General features: G+C 42.4%; 1 protein-coding gene and 1 long non-coding RNA gene across 3 annotated transcripts in view; one reads left to right on the forward strand and one right to left on the reverse strand.

Annotated features, from left to right (window-relative positions):
• Positions 1–21,682, forward strand: part of HS6ST1 (heparan sulfate 6-O-sulfotransferase 1) — a 184,321-nt gene that overhangs the window by 18,777 nt on the left and 143,862 nt on the right. The gene's annotated exons all lie outside the window — the stretch shown is intronic.
• Positions 3,178–4,549, reverse strand: LOC310845898. Of its 2 annotated transcripts, none has more exons than XR_014565035.1 (2): positions 4,095–4,549; positions 3,178–3,515 (listed from the first exon to the last, which is right to left on the reverse strand). It is a non-coding gene; the product is annotated as an uncharacterized lncRNA (long non-coding RNA). The 2 variants fall into 2 exon arrangements; XR_014565036.1 differs by having other exon boundaries at positions 4,084–4,549.

Genomic DNA, 21,682 nt, shown 5'->3' on the forward strand with positions numbered 1-21,682 from the left:
ATGGATAAAATTGATTTAAAAATATATTTTTAAAAATGAAGTCATATTTTATATTAAGTGACTTAAAAGACTTGATTGAAAATGAAATCTGAATTGAATAAAAACATAATGAATTCTACACTTATCTTTTTGCAACTGAATAGAATTAACACCTGCTTTCCTATGCAACAGGACAAAAATGGAGAACATGTTTTATTTGTGAGGTCAAGTACTGTAAATATGTTACAACAGGTCTCTTATTGTGCAGCATTATTGCAAACTATAAATATTTATGACTATAACAAAACAGCTTGAGCATTTATTTTCTTTTTCATAGCTTACTAACTTTACTTTAGGGAGTTCTGAGCACTTAGGCCATAGTTCAGTATGGTGTGTGGCCCCTGCATTCTATCTTAGTTCCCTTGAACATGCCCTTTTCTAAAAGAGACTGTCCTCTGTTTTTCAGCATCCGTCAAATCCTGAGAGCAGTTCAGTAGGTTTACCAAAAGTAAAGATTTCTTTTTCTCCTATGCACATGTGTCTTGGGGATGGGAGGTGCTGATGGAGCAGTAGTAAAGTGAACAGCAGTTGGCAGATGCCACAGTTTTCCTGTGAGTATCTCAATTCAGACTTCATGCCAAAACATAGTTGAGAATGCTTAACTTAGAATTTGGCAGATGTCTAAATGGATGGACCATGATTTGCGATCAGCCAGAAATCCAGAAACTAGTGTGTGAAGCAGGTTTGCTAACTGCCCTGAGACCTCTACGTATAGGGCGGTACCTTAAATAATAATAATAATAATAATAATAATAATAATAATAATAATAATAATAATAATAATAATAATAATAATATCTTTATTGTCATTGCCCCCTCTCAGGGACAACGAAATTACGTATATAAATTCAAATAATAATAATAATATTTTGGCTGAATTGAGAAGCCATATTTACCATAGTCACTCTGCCTCAGAAATGCACAGAAACAAACCAAGGCCAGCAGCTGCATATATGTCTGGCTTTTCTGCTTTCAAGGACACTTAAGCTGAATCTAAATGTTTGTTTCCAAACAGGAAGTCCTAAATACTTAGTGTAATGTTATCTTAATTCCTGGGTAGCTGATCCAGGCCATTTCCAGGCCCCAAGTGGCTTTTAGTGGCCTGCAATCCACACTGCCCAAATTTGGCTGCATTTTGTCAAGGTTTTAGAGAGGCTTAGGAAACAGGAGGAAGCATGGCCTTCTTTCACCTCAGAGCTGTGCTGGTATAGGAGGAGACAGTGCTACCTCACTGCTGCTATGGGAAACAAACATTGCATTATTGTCCCTCTAGGGTAGTACTGGGGCAGGAGGAGACCCTCCTTCACTGTGTTGCCCTAGAGAAGCTCCCCCCCCCCCCGCCTCCCCAGCTCTCTGTGTATGTCTGTTTGCTTGTCTGTTTCCCGCCTCACTATGGATGTGCATATGCATTTTCCCACCACTTTTCTGTGTCCATCCCCTCTGCAGAATGCATGCATGTGTGAGTGTGCATCTGCTTGTGAAATGAGCCCAGGTTGGCATGCCAACCCTCAACATGGTCCTTCAGCCGAAAACCGACAAAACCCCAAAGAGATAGCCACCTCTGCCTTATTGCAAACTTTCATATAATTCCTCATTTACCAAAATGACTACCAATCTTGCTCTTGGCTCAATTCAGCCTGCCTGAGTGTGGCAATCTGATGTGCCCGTTGGGGCATTGCATCTATGGCATACAATGCTTAGCATCTCCCAAATTGACTGCTTTACTTGGTGGTGGGCAATTCTCCAAGAGCCTCCACTTGTACAGATTTGGTGCAACCCTGTAAAACCTCCAAATTTGTCAGAAGTGCAGAATTCAAATGTAATGATTAGAGACGGGCTATCAGGGCCACAGTTTTCCTAGCTATGGTTTTCCCAGTAGTGATGTATGGAAGTGAGAGCTGGACCATAAAGAAGGCTGATCGCCAAAGAATTGATGCTTTTGAATTATGGTGCTCTTGAGAGTCCCATGGACTGCAAGAAGATCAAAACTATACATTCTTAAGGAAATCAGCCCTGAGTGCTCACTGGAAGGACAGATCCTGAGGCTGAGGCTCCAATACTTTGGCCAGCTCATGAGAAGAGAAGACTCCCTGGAAAAGACCCTGATGTTGGGAAAGATGGAGGGCACAAGGAGAAGGGGACGACAGAGGACGAGATGGTTGGATAGTGTTCTCAAAGCTACAAACATGAGTTTGACCAAACTGCGGGAGGCAGTGGAGGACAGAAGTGCCTGGTGTGCTCTGGTCCATGGGGTCACGAGGAGTCAGACACGACTAAACAACAACACATCAGGACCATTGTGCACTCAGTAGCTTCATGGTGGCCTACAGCCCGTTTGTTTTGTCTGCTTCCCCCTCCTCTATTTCTGTGTCTGCTGAAGGCATTCCAGTGTAGATAAGCAGAGGGCAGGGCCATTCTTTCTCTAGCATGTGCTGGCTCTGGTCTTGCGTTCGTTGTGCGCCCCTTGAAATTCCATGGCGCCCAGCCTCCTATATTAATCCCTTTTCCTATCTGCCGTCTTTTAGATGCAATAAGGAGTTTGACTGCCTTGTGCCAAACAGAGTGGCACAGCTGCCACCCACTTACTTGATTGTCTTTGGAAGCTGTGCCCAACAAGAATTTCATGCTACTCAGTTATCAGTGCCAGTGTGCTGTAAATGTGCAGGAAATATATTTTCATCTCTTTGTCATAAAAATAAAACTAAGTGCATTATCTCTTTTGTATAGAATATGCAACCAAAATGTTTTGGGTTGTTGTTTTTTTTAAATGAGACTTCACTGGTTTTACCATCAATTGCTGGTTTTGCAGTCCTTATGCCACTCCCTGAGAAATTTGACCAGTGAGGCTAACAGGAGCAGGCCTTAGTTAGAGCCTGAAGGCATGTCTTACTCTAAACATCAGTCTGTTTGCTTATTGCCACTGGCTCAAAATTACCATAATCACCCTAGGCTAATATCCGAAGGGTTAATATTTGCTTTTGCTTCCCAGAAGAGCTGATCTCTGCAAAGTGTGCAATGAGATGAGGGAAACATTTGTACTCTGCTATCTTGGTGACAAACACCCGAGGGTTGTCAAAGTAATGATGGCTTTCCCAATTGGGATGAGATTGAATAAAGAAAGATTCATTCATGCTGATCTTTCTGTTGCTGTTCTAGGTGCTGTATGACTTTACATTTTATTTTTATTGCTGCTTTTATTTCTTATTTCTTACATCATTCAAAGCAGAGAGTCACCCAAAGATTCTTTTTTAGAGTGGATGAGCAGAAACTCACTGGTGAGGACAGGATTTCTCTTTCCTTTCTACATCAGGCAAATGTTTTAATGTTCCAATTAGAAGCAGCCTCTTAAAATGACCATGTAAAGTTGGAGACCGTATGTTACTTTCATAGGCACTTTTTGTAACACCACAGGCTTTGAGTTGTTTTATCTTGATGTGTATTGTGTCTCTCCTCAGAGCTCTAGGAAAATAGCAATGCTGTTAATCAAACATAAAGATAAAATATTGAATAAATGTCATTAAAATTGTATACATCTAATCCACTTAATTTTTGACATCTTTATCCTGCCTTTCTTTCTGAAGGGCAGCTAGCAAAAGATGCAAAATACCAAAGTACAAAATGATGGCCATAACAATGGCGAAAAATGGTTCCATAATGGCTTATCAGTGAAAGCCAAAAGCCAAGCCAGACAAAAAGAACTTGAAGTGCTTCTAGAAAGTTATCCTCCGTGAGAAACGGAATTCCACAGCTGGGAAGCCTCTTCTGAGAGGGCCTTGTATGTGAAGCTTCATTATTTGATCACGCTACACTGAATAAGGTAGCAGCCTTTGGTTGCTCTTGGCAAGTGCACTAGACTACAATAGGTGAGGTTATCTGCTAACAATTCTGGGCCCACGCTGTTTAGGACAGGTGCCAGTCTTTTATTGCCCACGCTGGCTGATGAATAGTTTCAGGTCCCTATTTAAGGTGTTGGTTTTCATCTAGAAAGCCCTACATGACCTTACATCTAAGGGAACACCTCTTCCCAGATGTACCTACTAATACCTTCAGATCACCTGTGAAGACCCTTCTCTGTATACAGTAGCTCCTCAATCTGAAGGGTGGCCACAATAGTGGGTGGCTGAAAGACGGCCTTTTTGTTGGTCCTTCCTTGATCTCATCTGCACTATACATTTAAAGCAGTATCATACCAATTTAAACAGGGTTCTGAGAGTGTTTAGGAAAGCCCTAACAGGTGGGACTGGTAGGTCTGTGAGGGAAAGGGGGTCACCTAACAACTCTCAGCATCCTTAACAAAATACAATTCCCAGGATCCTTATGGAATGCTCTCTCTATGGAAACTTGCCTAGCACCCAGGTTGTTGCCTTTTTTGGTGCCCTGCTAGGACTTCTTTGTTCTCCCAGGCTTTCGACAATTCTGTAGTATCCATGTGAATATTTGATAGCAGTTTCAGTTCTGTGCTGGAAAAAACTAAACTGGCAAGAAAACACCATCATCCAAGCGATCACTAGTTTACCATTTCAACAGACTTGCCCGTCAGTGAAGCAATCAGAGACACAGCACTGACTGGATGTCAATATCGAGAGTCAATGTCTTAAGCAAAGATACTTATCTCAATTCATTTGCAATGTGGAAACAGCAGCACTTCCTCTGTATTGTCTGGGCTATAAACAGGTTGCAAATACATTGTACAGCACTTAGGAGTGCCCTGATTTTGCTCAGGGCTTCTGAGCATGGCCATCATGTAATCAGAGCTTGGAAAGAAAACATTTGCAAACTTTCAAAAAGCCCATGAAGACCTAGACGGTTTGAATGCTCCTTGTTTTGGTTTAAGATATTGACTCTTGATATTGACTTCCAGCCAGTGCTCATTCCCTCTTGATTTTAGAAACTTAACTGCGGTTTTGCATGAACAACGCAGATTTTAGGTTCCCGTATTGACTTTGGACCAGCTAATAATATTGAACTGCCTAAATCAAGGGAACACAATTTGCATGTTGATAGGAAACAGTAGCAAAATTGTGCAGAGAATTATCGCAAGTCAGCTCAGCCAATGGTCAGGGATGATGGGAGTTGTAGCCCAAGAACACCCAGGGACCCAAGTTTGAAGAAGACTGTAGGTGATCCCTTTAACTGGAGATGCTGGGTATTGAATGTGAAAACTTTTGCATGTGCTTATGATGGTCTGTCACTGTAAAGGAGAAGGATCTTGCTGTTATCTGAATGTCGAGGTAGTAGCTAAGTTTGATTTGGTATGGAAAGATATATCTACACTGTTTTCTCCCCTCTAATTTTTCCCTCCTTTATGGTGCCTTGAGCTTCTGTTTGTCAGCTTCTAAACAACAGAATAAATGGGTGATTTTAAAGCTATTTCACAGTTGCTCTTACAAGTTTGTGAGTAGCTGTACTGAAATTGATCAGATTCTTGTTAATTTTACTTTGTTTTGGGAAATCTGTTTGGTGGAGCTGCAATTTTGTTATGGTTGCCGGTGTAATCTCAGGCCTTGTTGTGAGCAGAAATCAATTTCATGTAATTTCATGACGGGGGTTAAAGGCTCCCAGGCAGTGGAAGTGATTGCAACATCAAGGTGCAGCAACAATTGGCCTGCGGTTGATAATAGCGCACCAGACTCCGTAAACAAATGCCACGGCACAACAACAGCCATTAGTTCAAATCTTGAACTTGGCCTGGGAGACGTTGTTTGGAACAATTTAAGCTTGGCTTTCCTCTTTGAATATTTGTGCATTATACATAATTATCCCACCTTCCACTCTCCATGAACCCAAGGCTGCATGCAATGAAATAAAATAGCATCCTGTTTCTCAAAATGCAACTGTTTAAATGAGAACAGCTTTTAAAAACACCAGCCAGCACAAAAAAGTACTAATAACAGAATCTTGAAGCTGTGAGCAGCCCAGAGACCACACACCTTAAGAAACCGGACCCTAGTAATTATGTTATTGGATGTAATTGTGCACATTTGCATAGGGCTTGTGCTAGCATTCGGTTATTATAGCTTGGCCTTTACATGACTCCGTTTTCTCTCTACACCTCTCTTTTAAAACCTGCTGCAAATTATTGTGGCAAAGTGGAAGTGTGTTAAGGGCACCCTTGGAGAGGAGGTGGGTGGGGAGAGATATTCTTAATCTCCTTGTCTGGCTCCTCATTGGACCATTAAAGGCATAAGAGCTTGAAGCCTCAAGTATGATACACTGCAAAGTTTTCCTGCACAATCCCCATTGAAATGAATGATAGAGGGGAAGCTATGTTACTCTGCTGCAGTAAGACCAACAAAGAGTCCCGTGGCACCTTAAAGGCTCACACGTTTTATTGTGGTTTTAGCTTTCATGGACCAGAGCCCCACTGGGTTATAAATTCCAGGACTCCTTGGAATTTCTCTTTAAACGAATAGGAGCTAACCAAGGGAACTGCCACAATGAAGAATATGGGGCAGAGGGATTTTCTTCTACAGTAGCAAGAGTACACTGGGCAACAGGTTAGGCATTTAATCTTTCTTTAAACTTGTGTAGAATTTGGAGGGCAAGCATCTTTGCATTTTTCAGCGTTTCCACTTCCAGTTGGTGGGTGTCATTTTCAGGCTCAGCTTAAACGGTTTATTAATAACAGTTGCTAAAAATCTCAGCTGGTTATTTTAGGAATGATGTGTAGGAAACATTTAGTGTGTCTCAATTTGTTCCTTCTTAAAATAAGGTGTGTGTGTGTGTGTGTGTGTGTGTGTGTGTGTGTGTGTGTGTGTAGCTGGGTTGGAGAGAGATTTGGGGGAAGGAAATGCCTTGAAATCTGAAGGAAGCAAGAAAAGAGGGAGAAGTTGTTTTGAGTTGATAATGTGGGGACCTTCTTCCATCCTTTGCACCAGATGTTCCCAGACCTTGGGTAATGTGGAAGCAACTAATGTGTCTTCAGCTATTTTTCTTAGCAACTGTTACCAGGAAGGCCTGAACAATTTAAGAGGAATTGCAAGGACTTTAAATCATAACATTTAAGGCAACTTGTAGAAGTGCAGTCAAAATACCATTAGCTGTTCGAACGGATGGGAGCCGGAAGAGGAAGTCGGTGGACCAGAGCCATAATTGCTCCAAGATAAATTTCAAGAGCAGGCTCTGAGATGACATTCCTCAAATAAAATCAAGGGTGACTCATGTTTGTTCGGATTAAGAGTAACACCAAATACATGAGACTATATTGACAAATATCCCAGATTTTTGGGGCTGGATTTTTGAAAACTATTTTGCAAGCCTCCTGGGGGAAAGCCTGTGCAAACATGCTTAAGTGGGGAAAACACGATACAAAGATCCAAGTTATGTCAAAAGTTTATACAGATCTTAAAATGTCAGGCTAAAAAAAAAATCCCCAATGTTTCCCCACCACCACCTTAGAGTTGGTTCTTATTCAAGTGTGCTTTCAGCTTTTCTTGCCAGGTTTAAGGAATACTTTGGGGCAATTTCATTCTCTTCTTTTTCAGGGATATCCACCCCCACGCCCACCCTCCCGGAAGCATTTATTTCCCCCCAGATCTGATTCTCCTGATCAGCTGCACAAAACTCCATAGCAGTAGCCACCATTTTAAGCTTGTCCATGTCTGTCTTGTGTTCCATCCTGAGATTCATGGCCCCGTTAGCTGTTTTTAAAATGGCTGTTATTTGTGAGGAGAGTGAGTTGGGGTTTTCTTCTAAAGGTTGCAGGGCTGCAGCCTAATCAACCAGCAGTGCTTTTCTAATTTTCATTATGTATTCTTCAGAATCATAGTCCTCTCCCTGCAGTGCTGTCATTACCTGCTGCGTGCCGTGTCAGTTTCACCTGCTGGTCAGGTCAGTCTCTTCCAATAGAGATTCATCAGGTGACGTGTGCATGTGTGTGCATGTGTGTGTATGTGTAATACTGTTTGCTGAAAACTTTCCTATGTCACCAGGCTTACAATAAAAGAAAAAAAGTTTTTCTTTCACGGTAAGCCACTGATCTGTGATTCTGGTTTCCACATGGTTTTTACTGAAATTTTACTGAAATCTGACCTATAAGTAAGGTTGCCATATTTCAAAAAGAAAAACCAGGACACCCCAAAGGTTGCTGAGCTTTTTTTTAACAATAAAATTAAATAATGTGTGAAATAACCCTCAAGTGTTTCCTCGTGTCCTGTCCTGTACAGCCCACGCTGGCATCATAGTACCTCCAGATCTTTGTGCAGAATATCTTTCTCCTCCCAGTGCTATTAGTGTCACTGACAAAGGGAAACGATAATGCTATGTACCTTTTGGAAACAAAACAGATATATTCAATATTTTGTAGAATCTTGCCTGATTCCGTATGCTCTCAAAACAACCTCGTCTTTTGTTTTGTTTCCGGAGGGAAGGAAACCTTTTTTCATCATTAACATCCACTCTGAACCTATATTCAGTACCTTATTAGGAACTAGGCTTTAATGTTGTGGAATTTAAATAACAACATATTTTGGAAGTTTCCCTCAGGATCAAGAGAGATGAAATACAATAAGGGGAAATGCAATTAGGCCTTCGTTTCTTGTTTTAACATCTCGGGAAATATGGCTTATCTTCTTCCTCAATATCGTTGGCACTGTTAATGAAAGGGCCTTCAACAGAGGGAGAAAAACAAGATCGTTGTTTGCACGATGATTACTTTCCCAAACATGGGGAAAACTTTTTCAAAGCGTCTGATTACATTTCAGTCTTTGCTTATTCTCTGACCACTCCTGGCTGACTGCATCACAGACCCCCCAGCTAAGGGTATTTTGAGACAAGCTTGCTCTGTGAACAGTTGTTCTTTTGAAAACTTGCTATGAAATCTTTGGTGTTCAGCTGATTTTGCCAATATGGTGACCACCTTTCAAAGCCAGTTCCATGTAGATCAAAATGCATAAATGGGATAAGTGGTGGCCCACAAATATTGCTTAACTCATCTGCCAGCCTCTTTTATGCTCCTTCAAAGCAAGTTCAGGGAAAGCCTTCTCAGTGGTGGCACCCTAGCTTTGGAATTCTCTTCCCTCTGAGATACAGGTGCCACAGACTTGACTGGGTTTTCTTCATCAGCTGGAGTGCTGGGCTTGGACTTGAGGGCCAGAGTGGATATCATCTATCTACTTCGTTTTCTTAGGTGACTGTGTTGTGTATGCAGTTCTGTTTTTAATTGTAACCTCCTGTGGAATTACCGGTACATTTGCAATGAAGAGTGGGTAGGAAATATGATAATTAACCACTTCCCCCATCTTTCTCCAAGTCCTCTGGCACCTACAGGCAGCTTGGGAGAAAGGAAGGCATTTATGCCGGGACTATAGAGAAACGAATAAGCAGGGAGAGAGCGCCCTGCAGATGCTTCACCACAAAACCCTTTGACCCTACCTCTCTGGCTGCTCTCCAGGGCAGAGACACAAGAAATAGGTTGGCTGGTTGATATTCTCTTGCTCACCAAGATTTGTATAAGACAAGAAACAGTGCAAGACAACTCCTGCTGTTTTCCATCTTCTCCAAAGGGCAAATCAAGTGAGAGCTCAGGAGATGGGATTTATGCTTCCTTGATTGTCCTTCTCACTAGGGGAACACTTGGAGAGTTGGTGAATGGATTTGTGGATGCCTGCTGATAACTGGTTTTCAGATATTGCAAGTATATGCCGCACCATGTGAACTGCAAGGGCTGTCATTTTTCTGATATCATTGGGTGAAACACATTAAATGTTGCACCAGTTTATGCTCTGTGTGGATGATGGCTCACTGAATTATCCAGAATTAGCCTACTTTGGGACCTGGTCTTCCAGAAGTCTACATCACTGTGCAGTACAAATTGGAAATATCCCAGTAGATGGTGCTCAAGAATGTGCATCATTGTTTATTGGCTCTGTGTGACTATTAACATTCGTTGCCTGTACACAGGCATTCATTCATGCATGATCATTATGTACAGAATGGTATGAATGCAGGTGCTTCTGTCATCAAATCACTGAGCTGAACTATCATGTTCTGGGAGAAAAAAAATTGCTGCTGGGAGCTTGGCCAGCAAATGGGAGCATGCCCAGATGCATGTCTGGGAGATCCATTCCATTTGTTGGTTCAAGAGGCAGCTAGTTACTACGGTCAGGAAGATGAGCAGGGGACCAATAACCAGGAAGGTAAGTAGTACAGCAGAACCACAAGCACAGGCAAGGCAGGAATTGAGATGAGAGGAACATGGTGAGGCAGATGGAATAGGGAACAGGGGAGTCCTAATGAGGACAGATGGACATAAACACAGTGCAGCAGGGGATTGGGCCTGACCCAAACCCTTCGAGGCTGTAGGCTGATTGGGGAGTCAGCCAATTAGGTTTCAGAAAGGGCAACTCTCCTGTTTCCTTACTGAATGTTATAGCCAGATCTCAGGGCAGTTAGTCGTAGGTGAAAGCAAAGCTGCAAGTATCCAGTAAAACACTGACAGCCACCAATATTGTAAAAATAGGCTTCTAGGGGATTTCTGTGTTAACACAGATAACCTTTTTTTAATAGGTGTGGCTCAGGATCTTGTGATTGCTATTGAGACAGAGCCATGATTGCAGTGTCTGCTGGGTAGAACATGTATAGCAGCTCATATTCTAGATATAGATTTTTGTACTGGACAAAATAGGGGGTCATGTTTGGGTGGGAGTCCATAGATCACCACTTGGATGAAACTGGAGTTAAAGCTCTAATCCAAGGGTTGCCAACCTGGTGCTCTCCAGATGTTGTGGACTATTGGCAATGTTTGCTGGGGCTGAAGGCCATTCCATTCCACAGGAGGGCAGCAGGCTGTCTGCTCCTTATATGACATCTACAAGGGTGGAAGGCCAGTTAGAAAGGTCCACTTCTGAAGGCAAATAAATGTGGATGAGACCCAGAGGTGTTACAGGAATATTTGTCTGACTCTCTCTGCTATTCTGTCACGGGCCTAGAAGAAAATGGGCAGCTTGTTGTGCAGTTGACAAAATAGTTCATAGACTCCCTCTAGTAACAGCACAGACACCTTCTTGCTTTACTGGGAAGCTAGAGTGAGTTATGAATAACACATGATTTAGAAATAATTTGTAGACTTCTTTTTTGGTAGCAGTGGAAAGAAACGTTCTTCTTTCTCTCAACACTGTTCCTATGCATTCTCATTCTGCAGAGCTTTTCTTAGTGGCGAGAAGGCCAAAGGTTGCCCATCCCTGGTATAAAGGACTGATGCCAGCTGTCCTTAAAGAGGCAGTGGTCAAACTGCTGTTATTGAAGCCTTCCCTTGAAACCAGGTGTCTGCAAACTGGATGCCAGTTTTTAATGGACTATCTTCACCTAGGTGATTGAGCAGGTGGCTGCTTATGAGTTCCAGGTGCTCTTGGACAAAGAGCTTGGTTCCAACCAGGATTTGAGCTGGACACTGCCTTGGTCTGCACACAGCCACTGCCAAGGGACAGAGGGTGTAGCCCTGTTGATGATCTCTCAATGCTGTCCACCAAAGCATCCTTCTGAACCACTTAAATAGGTCAGTAGTAAGAGGTACTGCTTTGCAGTAGATTTGTTTCTATGTTGGCAGAAGTTTCCAGAGAATGGTGCTGAGACAGTCCTTATTTTACCAGCAGGAATTGTCCTGTGAGGTTCCTCAGGGTTATATATTGTCTCCCCTTATTATTAACATCTACATGAAATTGTTGGGAGAGGTTATTCAAGGGTGCAGCGCACGGTGCCCTCAGTAAGCTAGTAACACATTGCCGTATTTCTCCTTTCCTTTCTGCAGTGTGACAAGAGTCTTCCACGAATGACTGCTTGAGATCAATAATGGACTAGATGAGGGTGAATAAATTGAAACATAATCCTGACAAGATTGATTATTGTGGGTGGGCCCAGTGGTATTGATGGGGTCAGACTCCTTAGGGAACAAGCTTATAGCTCAGAAGTTCTTAGACACCCAGTGCCAAGGGTAGTTGGAGTGTGTGTGGGGGGGTGTTTGCTGTGTTCAGCCACCCCACGTTTTGCTGTTCTACTTTCTGTAGGCTGAAAACTTGTCTACTGCTGTGTATGCTCTGTTGACTATTATTTTTTACCTGACTACTGTAATGTGCAATATGTGGGACTGCCCTTGAAACTGTAAAATATGGCAATGCAGCTGTTAGCTGAAGCAAACCAGGTCTTTGGACCTGCACTGGCTACAGGCTTGACTACCTACCAGTTACAAGGTGCTGATTTTGACTTTGAAGTCTTAAATGGCCTGGGTCTTGGCTCTCTTACAGAGCACATTTTCCTAAATGAACCTCTGTATGAATTAAGACCAGCAGTGAAGTTAGGTAGCAAGAGGGTTCTTCTCAGTAGGGACCCTGTAGTATGAGTCTCTCAGCAGAGCAGAGCTTTCCAAACTTTTCAAGTTGGTAACACACTTTTTAGACATGCATCATTTCGCAACACAGTAATTGAGTTTTACTAGCAAATCAGAGGATAACTAACCCCCTTCCAGCCCTGAAAGGAGCATGGGGAGTGTTCGTGTGACACACTACAGCTGACACAGTAACGTGTCACAACGCACAGTTTGGAAAGCTCTGCCATAGAGAGGTGCATTAGGCTATTTTTGCCAAGTTTAGGAGATTAATTTTCTTTTTCTTTTTTAAAGGTGATTTCTTTGTCAGACTTTTATGGTTTTGATTTCACTTTGCCTTCTACCTTAAAGTTGCTGCTTTTTTCCAGATCACATTAGGTTTTAAGTTGTTTCGATAGGGTTTTAATTTTTTTGCCTTAATTTTCTTGTGCCAAGGACTGCTCTTGGTGGAAAGGTAACCTATCAATTTAGATTTAATAATTAAATTCCCAGATTTGGGTCTTAGTGAGCCTCTGGGGAAGTTTGGCAACAAAGGGGGGGTGGAACCACCAAGAGTCCTCTGTGGGTCTCAGCTGTCATGTGTATGGCTCATGCTATTAAGAGGCTGCTCTTGACTGACTGGGGAGAGGCAATCATTAGGTGTATTAAGCTTCAGCCATTTGGGGCTTTTCTAGGCAAAATTCAAAGGCAGCTTCGTGGAAGAGTGCATTATATTGGTCTAACCTTGAGCTCGTTGGCAGTTACTACTGTTGAATCAGTGAGAAACAGGGTTGTGGGCTTCCCACTGATTGGAAGATAGCCCTCAGTACCATTTGTGGCCTAGAGCAGGGTTAGTCCCAAAGTTGTTGCAACTTCCGTCAGCCTCAGCCAGCATGGGCAATGGTCAAGGAAAGTGGATATTATATAGTCCAACAATATCTGGAGGCACTATGTTGCCTGTCTCAGGTCTAGAAAATAGCAAGAGTTGTCAATTACCTCAAACCTGAATGCCCAAGGAAGCTGAATGCTCTCAGTGACAGTGAAAGGCATTTTTGCCCAGCACTATTACTTCAGTACTGCCTGGATTCAATTCCATGCAAACGCTCAGTCCGACCAGGGCCAGATGATGTAGGTGTAAAACCAAGGTAAAGTGAAAAGAATGAAAGCCTGAATATTATCCACATATTGAGAGCACCAGACTTCATTTTGCTTTATCTAAGAAGGCCCTGTTAAAAGTGGGCGAAGTCAGGGTCTGAGGACCAATCTTATAAATGCCCATCGGATCTCATCATTGTCGCAAGTGTGTGTGTGTGTGTGTGTGTGTGTGTGTGTGTGTGTAGATATATCTGTATCTGTTGGTGATTAATGGTATCAAATGTAAGAACTGACAAGCTTTAATGGTGATCCTGTGGATGATGTTAGGGAGTAGGGTGGTAGCTGATTGTTTGGAAATTAGTGCACAATCACTTTTAGTGTTCACTTTATAGAGTTTTATTCCTTTATGCAAAGTTTTGCATTTTGTTTTTTGGGGGGGAGGGGGACAAGTAATATCAAAAGCAGTATTGTGATGATTTGGTAGATGAGAAGTAATTGTGACTTCCTTCACGTCTTGGGGTGGCTTCTTGCATCTGCATGTAGAACTTAAGGCTCTGGTTTTTGCTCCCAGGGCATCCGGTAGCCAGCTACTGAATGCTGCATGGAATGCTTTGGTGCTTTCAACAGCCTCCACCCTCTGCAGAAGAGCATGGAGGAGAAGACGAATAATCAAGCCTTAAGCAGAAAGAAAAACAAACCATTATTGTTTTAATCACAGCAGCAGAGAGGTCATAAATCTGGAAGGCAGGTGAGCAGTTGTAGGAAATGCACGTGGGTGCGAACGGGTTAGATTTTGCTTTAATGATATTTTAGATGTTCAGTGACCCTGGTAAAGTTAAACTTCCACTGAGTTAGTAGCACAGATAGAAAAGCCTGTGCAAAAAAAGTTCCTTGAGCAAAAGAAACCTCCCCCAGAAATCTTGCCCACACTATTTTCCGTTCTTCTCACAAGTTCTCCTTTCCCCATAATAAACTTCCTAAGATCTCGGTAATTTAAAGTGCGGTGCCTGGAGTTCATGTGTATTAATGTGGGGAGGGGGGGTGTTTCTGTCTCTCCTCAGTGATGTCAAGGGAGCTTTTATGTTTGGAAGCAGACATGGTCAGAAGCAATATTGTTTCTTCTTCTTTTTACTAGGGAGAGTTTTCTTCTTTTCTTTTCAAAAAAGGGGGGAAGAAACTCATTATTGAATTTCACAGATTTTTATTTTTTGTCAGAACTGTTCTGTGCAGAGCCTCCACATCCAAAAGATAGCTTGGCATTTAAAGGCTAAATGGGGTGAACCACAAACATGCCTTTGAGGCTTTTTTCAAAGGTTCCCTCTTCAAAAGGCTCTTTCCCCTCCTCTGTTAGAAAAGGCATAGAATATGGCCAGAGATTTTGAACAGTAGGCTAGAGCAGAGGCCTCTTGGGTTGCTTGAATCCCTCTATGTCCCTCTGTGATCTGAACATCTGACAGGCTCTTGTTTTTCAGAAGGATCCTCATTCTGGCTGCCTCTGCTTTGTGTCCTTCAAGGAGGAGACACACACAGACCTAGGGGACCTCTTGTTGTGTTTCTTCTAGAGATGCTGACCTTGCCTTCATTCACGGAGCATTGCTACCAGAAGCTCTGTACAAGTCCACCAGTTGTAAAGGGTGGTTTTTTTTGGGGGGGGGGGGGGAAACGTGACATGTTTTCAGACTAGATAGTGGGTGCACAGTTTTGCACTAGGAATGTGTTGGAGTTGGTTACTGTTGGCTATCTAATGGTTGAAGGTAAAGGTAAAGGACCCCTGGAATATTAAGTCCAGTCAAAGGCGACTATGGGGTTGTAGCACTCATCTCGCTTTCCCTAATGGTTGTACTCAGCGCTGAAAGAGCTTTGTAAGCCGGTCTGTCCCCTGCCTACAACTAATCCTTCCTTGGTAGAGCGGTTACGGCTTCTAACAAATTGTAATTGTGAAGAAATGCACATGTTGTTTTCATGCATGACAGTGTACGCTGTGATTTCCCCCTCACACACACATGCACACAAAGAAGTTGTGTGTAAAGTTATCCGCAAGCTTCTAAAGGATTCCTTTCAAGAAGAAATTGTCTGAAATTTGGCTTTGATTCAAAAAGTATTTAATTGGGGCATTGGGCAAGACTCTTTGAGCCGGATTCAAACATGTTTGCTTCTGGGCATTGGACAAGGCCCTCTGTGAGTAGATATAATAAAGGAAAAAAGACAAGCCAATTTTATGGCCTTCCAGCCTTGGCCTTGACTCTCTATTGCTGTATTTGATATTTGGATCATGTCCTAATGTCTTAACTCAGAAGTTGGCGTATCTAATTTCTTGATTAGTTGAAAACTGCTTCTCCTTTCCAACTTTGGCGCTCAAATGCAGCTGGTTGGGTACAAGCAGCTACTGAATAGGTTGACATGTTACTTTTAGGAAATAGGACAAACCAAATCTCAAATCAAATCCGTTATTTCTCTGACCTTTTATTATCAGAATAGGCTTTGCTTATGTTCTCAGGACATCAATTGCATGAAGCATATCTTACTACATTGTGGGCAGTACGAGCAAGCAAGGGACCAACTGATCAAACCCCTATTGGCAAATCTTCTGGGAAAATCTGAAGCCTCCCATATTTTGGATGACAGGTCTAATGATATTTCACTGGCCGTGGCAAAGTTTCTTTTGGAAATCAAAAGAAAGGAAGATCATCAAGCTTGAGACAAAACAAAATGACCGCCTTGGTTTCTCTCTTTTTGTGGTTGGCTGTCTTAACTGTATTTTGTTCTGAAATTGTTCTATGGGTCTTTGGAGCGCAATAAAGATTTATAATTATTTATTAGAGAAGATCTCCCTCCATGCCTTTGGCCTGCTGTAGCAGAACCCAACCTTTTTGGAAATCTGTCTGTGGTACCCAGAAGGCCTTGGCAAGCCTCCTATTTTGACTGAATGCTCCTCTGCACCTTCTTGATTTTGCATAACGTTTCTCAAGGAGCCACTTTCTACTCGTGTTGTTTCCCAGCATGCTGGGAAGGCTACAGACCCATCGTAGATAGTAGCCCTTGATAGCCTCGCCCATCATCAGTTTCTCTAATTCCCGCTCAAAACCATCAAAGTTGGTGGGCACCACCATATCTTATGGCAGAAATTTCCACTGTTTAGCAAGGTGTTCTATGAAGTAGTATTTCCTTTTGTCTGTCCGGAATCTCCTACCCTGCAGTTTTACTGAATGGCCCTGCGTCCTAGGATTATGGGAAAGAGAAACTCTATCATGTCTTACTAGTCTTTTCTTCTAAGTTTCAAAAGCCACAAACACTGTCACCCTGAGTGTGAGAAATGGCTGCCACTTTCCCAAAGACCTAATCCACAAACCTCTCTCAGGTTCTCCATGTCAGCTCTCTTGGTCTGAAGGAAATGAACTTGTTCCAGAGAGGCAGGAGCTCATGGCACTGAGCAGACACCCATAGCTTCTGTCCTGTAGGTAGATTGCTGCACACCCAACACTTTACTGGGGCTTTCTTTCACCTGAAACTTGATGGAACTCAGTTCCAGCACCTCTCAGGTGGGCGCCATTGCCATTCTAACAGAATGAGGGAGGTGTTCATGGTGAGTTCCCGCACCTCTTTTTCTAAAAGAATAGTACTGCATTTTATGCAGTACACCAGATAGTTTGCACACCCCTGTTGACTTTCTTCCTTCAAAACTGTTTCATTTATTGGACTTACTCATTGGAAAATGAGGGTAGAGATGACTGCCCTGTCCTCCTGCCCAGCCCCTTCTCCTCATTCTGCTGCTAAACTTGCACAGCTGCTTAATTCACCTGTGTGTGAATCACCTGCTTAATTCACTCCAGTGTTTACCTTGATGCTTTGTCACTGGGGATGAGAGGCTTCTGTCCCTTGGGACTTCCCTTGTGATCATAGAGCTACCTTCCTTTTATACTCCTTGTTGCTTCCTCCAACAACTGAGGCAGCCAATAAGGTAAGAGTGTGTGAATCAACTACTGGGGCTGCATCAGACTCCGGTGAATGAAAATTTTATATAAGTTGAGCCTCCTGGGAATGCTGATGTTTTATCAGGGGAGTCGATAATGAGTCATGCTTAAGGAGATGATGTGGGTTGTTGGAACCCATCTGGGAATGCAAGGGTCTACCTTACTTTGCACTTTAGAAAAACCTATACAGTGGTACCTCGGGTTACATACGCTTCAGGTTACAGACTCCACTAACCCAGAAATAGTACCTCGGGTTAAGAACTTTGCTTCAGGATGAGAACAGAAATCGCGCAGCAGCAGCAGGAGGCCCCATTAGCTAAAGTGGTGCTTCAGGTTAAGGACAGTTTCAGGTTAAGGATGGACCTCCCGAAATGAATTAAGTTCTTAACCCGAGGTACCACTGTACTCAGGGTTTTAAAGTTTCTCAGTTGAAGTGATATCTATGCTGATGCTTTAGTCAGTTTATATTCTGTGATTGTAAGTTGTTTAAAGCACAATACAGTGGTACCTCGGGTTAAGAACTTAATTTTCATTTCTCATTATTTAGTAGGTGAAAGTTTGTAGAAAGTTGGGCGGTACAGGGGTTTTTTTTTGCAGAGTGTGTCTGTCAGCTGCTCCTGGCCTGACTTTTGGATATGAGCCCCAGTAATGGCAATAATAGTTCTGATTAGTAGCTTGCTGTGTATACATGATTATTTCCAGTGGGTGGTGGTGTGCAACTTGGTTTTGCTTTTTATTTAAAGCTGTTTGATTTGCAGCCTTAATTTGGAGGCCCCTTCCTTGTTGCTGGCAAGTGACCTGATAATATTCTAGTCTCTGTCTCTTTTAAACGATTGAGGCTCTCAACTAGAAAAAGGAAATTCTTTCACATTAGTCCATTTGAACAGCAAGGCAATTTTCCACATGGTGGCTTTATGGAAATGTGCTGCAGCTCCTTCCAACCATGACCAGGACATTATAGGAAATGTATTTTCATGGAAGATTTGCTTCAATTGCCAAGTGCAGGGTGTGGTGGCGGTGGCAATGGTGAGAATGGTGTTTGTTCTGTTAATGGACAACTGTGCGCCATGATGTGAATCCCTTCTGTTAAATTAAATTGGCTGTGTTTCCCACCATGACCAGCTTGTCGCCACTGATGCATTGTTCCTTGCCGTGAAGACCCTGCTGTGTGATGTGGCAAGACATCTTCTGGAGAGAAAGTGAGGCACACATGAGGTGTGTGCAAAGAATTGTTTTGGGGAGGCTGTCAGACACAAACAGTTGCCATTGGCAGCATCCACACTAAACCATGGTTTAGTGTTTGGAGGGCAAGCCATAGTGAGCCTCAGGTTCACACACTTTCCCCTCCACTCCCTTCTGATGTGGCCACAAGGAAGATTAACTGTAGTTTTAGCACTATGTGCAAACAGAGTCATTGGAAATGTGCTTGTGTACACCTAGCTACTAACAGCAGACAGCATTTATTTCAGTAAGCCATGAATTCTTCCAACACCCAAAAGGCATCCTCTTGATGTGTTAAAACTAAGTATATGGGGAAGCCTTTCGTAGCTTTCCTGAATCTCTTGATTTTGTGAAATTACCATATAAGGCATTTCTCCACCTCTCTTTCTGTTTAGCTCCAAGGCGTTTTATAAATAAACAAATAAATAAATGTTACTTTTTGTGTTTTTTAATAGTGTGTTTAGTTTTGATACTATGAACCCTGCTGGACGTAAGCTGCTGCTTGTACAGGTCTCCCTGGATTGCTTCCACTGGGCATAATCAAAGCAGAGTTAAGTCCCATTGAATCAATGGGTCTTAAGTGCTTAATTGTGCATTCAAGCCCCATTGATTTCAATGGGATTTAAATACTCAGAGCTTTCTCTGGATTGCACCCAAGAGAATTTGCACATCTCACCCAGAATGCATAATTTTGATTGCATTTTTTTTTTTCCTTTAAAGGAGCCTACTAGTTCTTAATGCCACTGGGGTGATTTTGGTAATTAGCTGACAGGGGCACTGATGTTCGGTGGCTAATTATCACTAATTTAATTGGCTTTCAGCATACCAGTAGCTGTACCTGTTAAGAAGGGAAACGGCAAAGTCTTTCAGAAAATTGGCTCATTATTAATCCAATTCATTCCCCTCCCCCTGTCCCCTTGCCACAATTGGACTAGATGAGAAAAGAGATGTAGGTCTGTTTGCAGACTGCGCAAAAAAAGCTGAAATGAGCAATTAGAACCACACACATGTGGACAGATGGCTTATTCACTTTTGATTAAACATATGAGCAGGGTTGATAGATACAACGTGTGTGTTGTGGTGTATGTTTTGTTCCTCAAACCTATCTTTTAAAATATATGTGGAAAACAGCTTCAGAATGATGGCAGAGGAGGTCCCCGTGAACGAACATGACCCTAAATGTTTCATCCTTCAAGTTATGATTACTGTAATTCGCTGTATGTGGGACTGCCTTTGAATACAGTAGTTCAGATGTGACAGCTAGTTTACTAACTGCCTGGGACCAGGTGTTATGGTCATATTACCCAAGCATTAGGTCAGTTTGTCTATTTCCTGGAAATTCAAAGTGCTGGTTTTAATTTTCATCATGATACAGGACCAGGATACTTGAAGAACTGTCTGTCCCCACATGTGCCTGCTCCTACAATATGATCCTCACTAGAGGGTCTTTTGTGGATGCTCTCAGACCTGGTCTGAGGTGAGATGGGAGGCTGCCAGGTAGATGGCGTCCTCAGGGGGGCACTGAAATTATGAAATGCTCTTCCAAGAGAGATTCTCCTAGTGTCTTCTTGCTTATAATTTCACTGCCACCCAAAACCTTTCCATTTTCCGCACGTTTTTTATTATAATTTTTAGTTCTACTAATCGTTTTACCTGCCTTTTAGGTCTTGTGCCTGCTATGATGTGCAATATTTGTGCTTTAATTATTCTTGCACTTTATTTTCTGTTGCCTGCCCTTGGGAGGTTTATTATTCTTACTAGGTATTAAAAAAATATTTAGAATAAATAATCATTCACTTCTCATTGATACCTATTTAATTTACTTCAGTGTAACTGCACTTGGATCACAGTCATCCTCCTTGTTTATGGTCTGCTATGGAAATTCTGATTGCTGCCTAGACATGATTCACTCTTATTGGGGATTAAAACCTACCATGTAACGGAAAGGTCTCTGTACCGTCAAGACTCATGAAAGTGGTGCATTCCGTCTGTACGATGACAGATAAGGTGCTCAGGACCAAGTGACCCTTATCATGTGGTCAGTGACAGGACCTGATTTAATCCCTTTGTGAGGTAAGTGTGAAACATGCACCTGATATTATAGAGAGAGACAGGCGTTCAAGCACAGTAGCTCTCTTCAAATGATGGATTGACTTCTGTGTGGAGATAAATCGGTGCCCTCATGAGGATGAAGAAAGAAATGTGGTAGGAAGTCGAAAGTCCTAAAAGTCTCTCTTAACCCACATTCTTTGGGAAATGGAATCAATCTTTTGAAAGTTTGCTACATGATACCCAGTATAATATAAATCCCACAAAGATTTTGACCACGGAATTTAGCGAATCCAGGCTTTTACCACACCACAATTTTTGTTCAAGGGAAAGCTCTCACGATTCGCTCCTGCAATTAAAATCATGATGTGGGAAACTTTTATTACTAGGGTTACAAGCTTTAATCCATTTAATCAGTGCAATTAAAGCTTTAAAAGGGAGGTTTTAAACTCCCCCCTTCCCCCCCCCAAAAAAACCAAGCCTGATGTATGGGATTCATAAGAAGCAGAGACTCTGGGACTTGCCACTGTGCAACTGCATCAGAATCAGTGCAGGTGAAAAAGAAACTCACAGCACAATCCTATGCAAATCTACCCAGAAACAGAATTAGAGTCTGGAAAAGAACCTTAAAGGCCAACACCCTACCAGTGCTGGAAATTCACTAGTACAGCACCCCTGCTAAGTAGCCATGCAGCCTCTGCATAAAAGGAGAATTCTCTGCCTTCCGAGGCAGTGTGTTCCACTGTCAAAACTACTTGTCCTGTCTGAAGGCTATTCTGAAAGCTATTCCTATTCCAACAACATTTGGATGGCTTCAGGTTGGCTCGGGCTGCTCTGAGGCAACCCAAGAAATCAAAGTTGCCCCTTGACAGTGAAGAAGTGCCAGACCAATATGCCCGTTGCGGGAATTTATGGATTCTTTCCTTAGGCAGCACTGAAGAAACCAGCCATTCATAAACCAGCCACATAAGCTACAACAAAGCAAAAATAATTTCCCTTTGGTTTGTGA

This window comes from Podarcis gaigeae, assembly GCF_964106915.1.
Source record: "Podarcis gaigeae genome assembly, chromosome: 5".
Lineage (NCBI taxonomy): Eukaryota > Metazoa > Chordata > Lepidosauria > Squamata > Lacertidae > Podarcis > Podarcis gaigeae.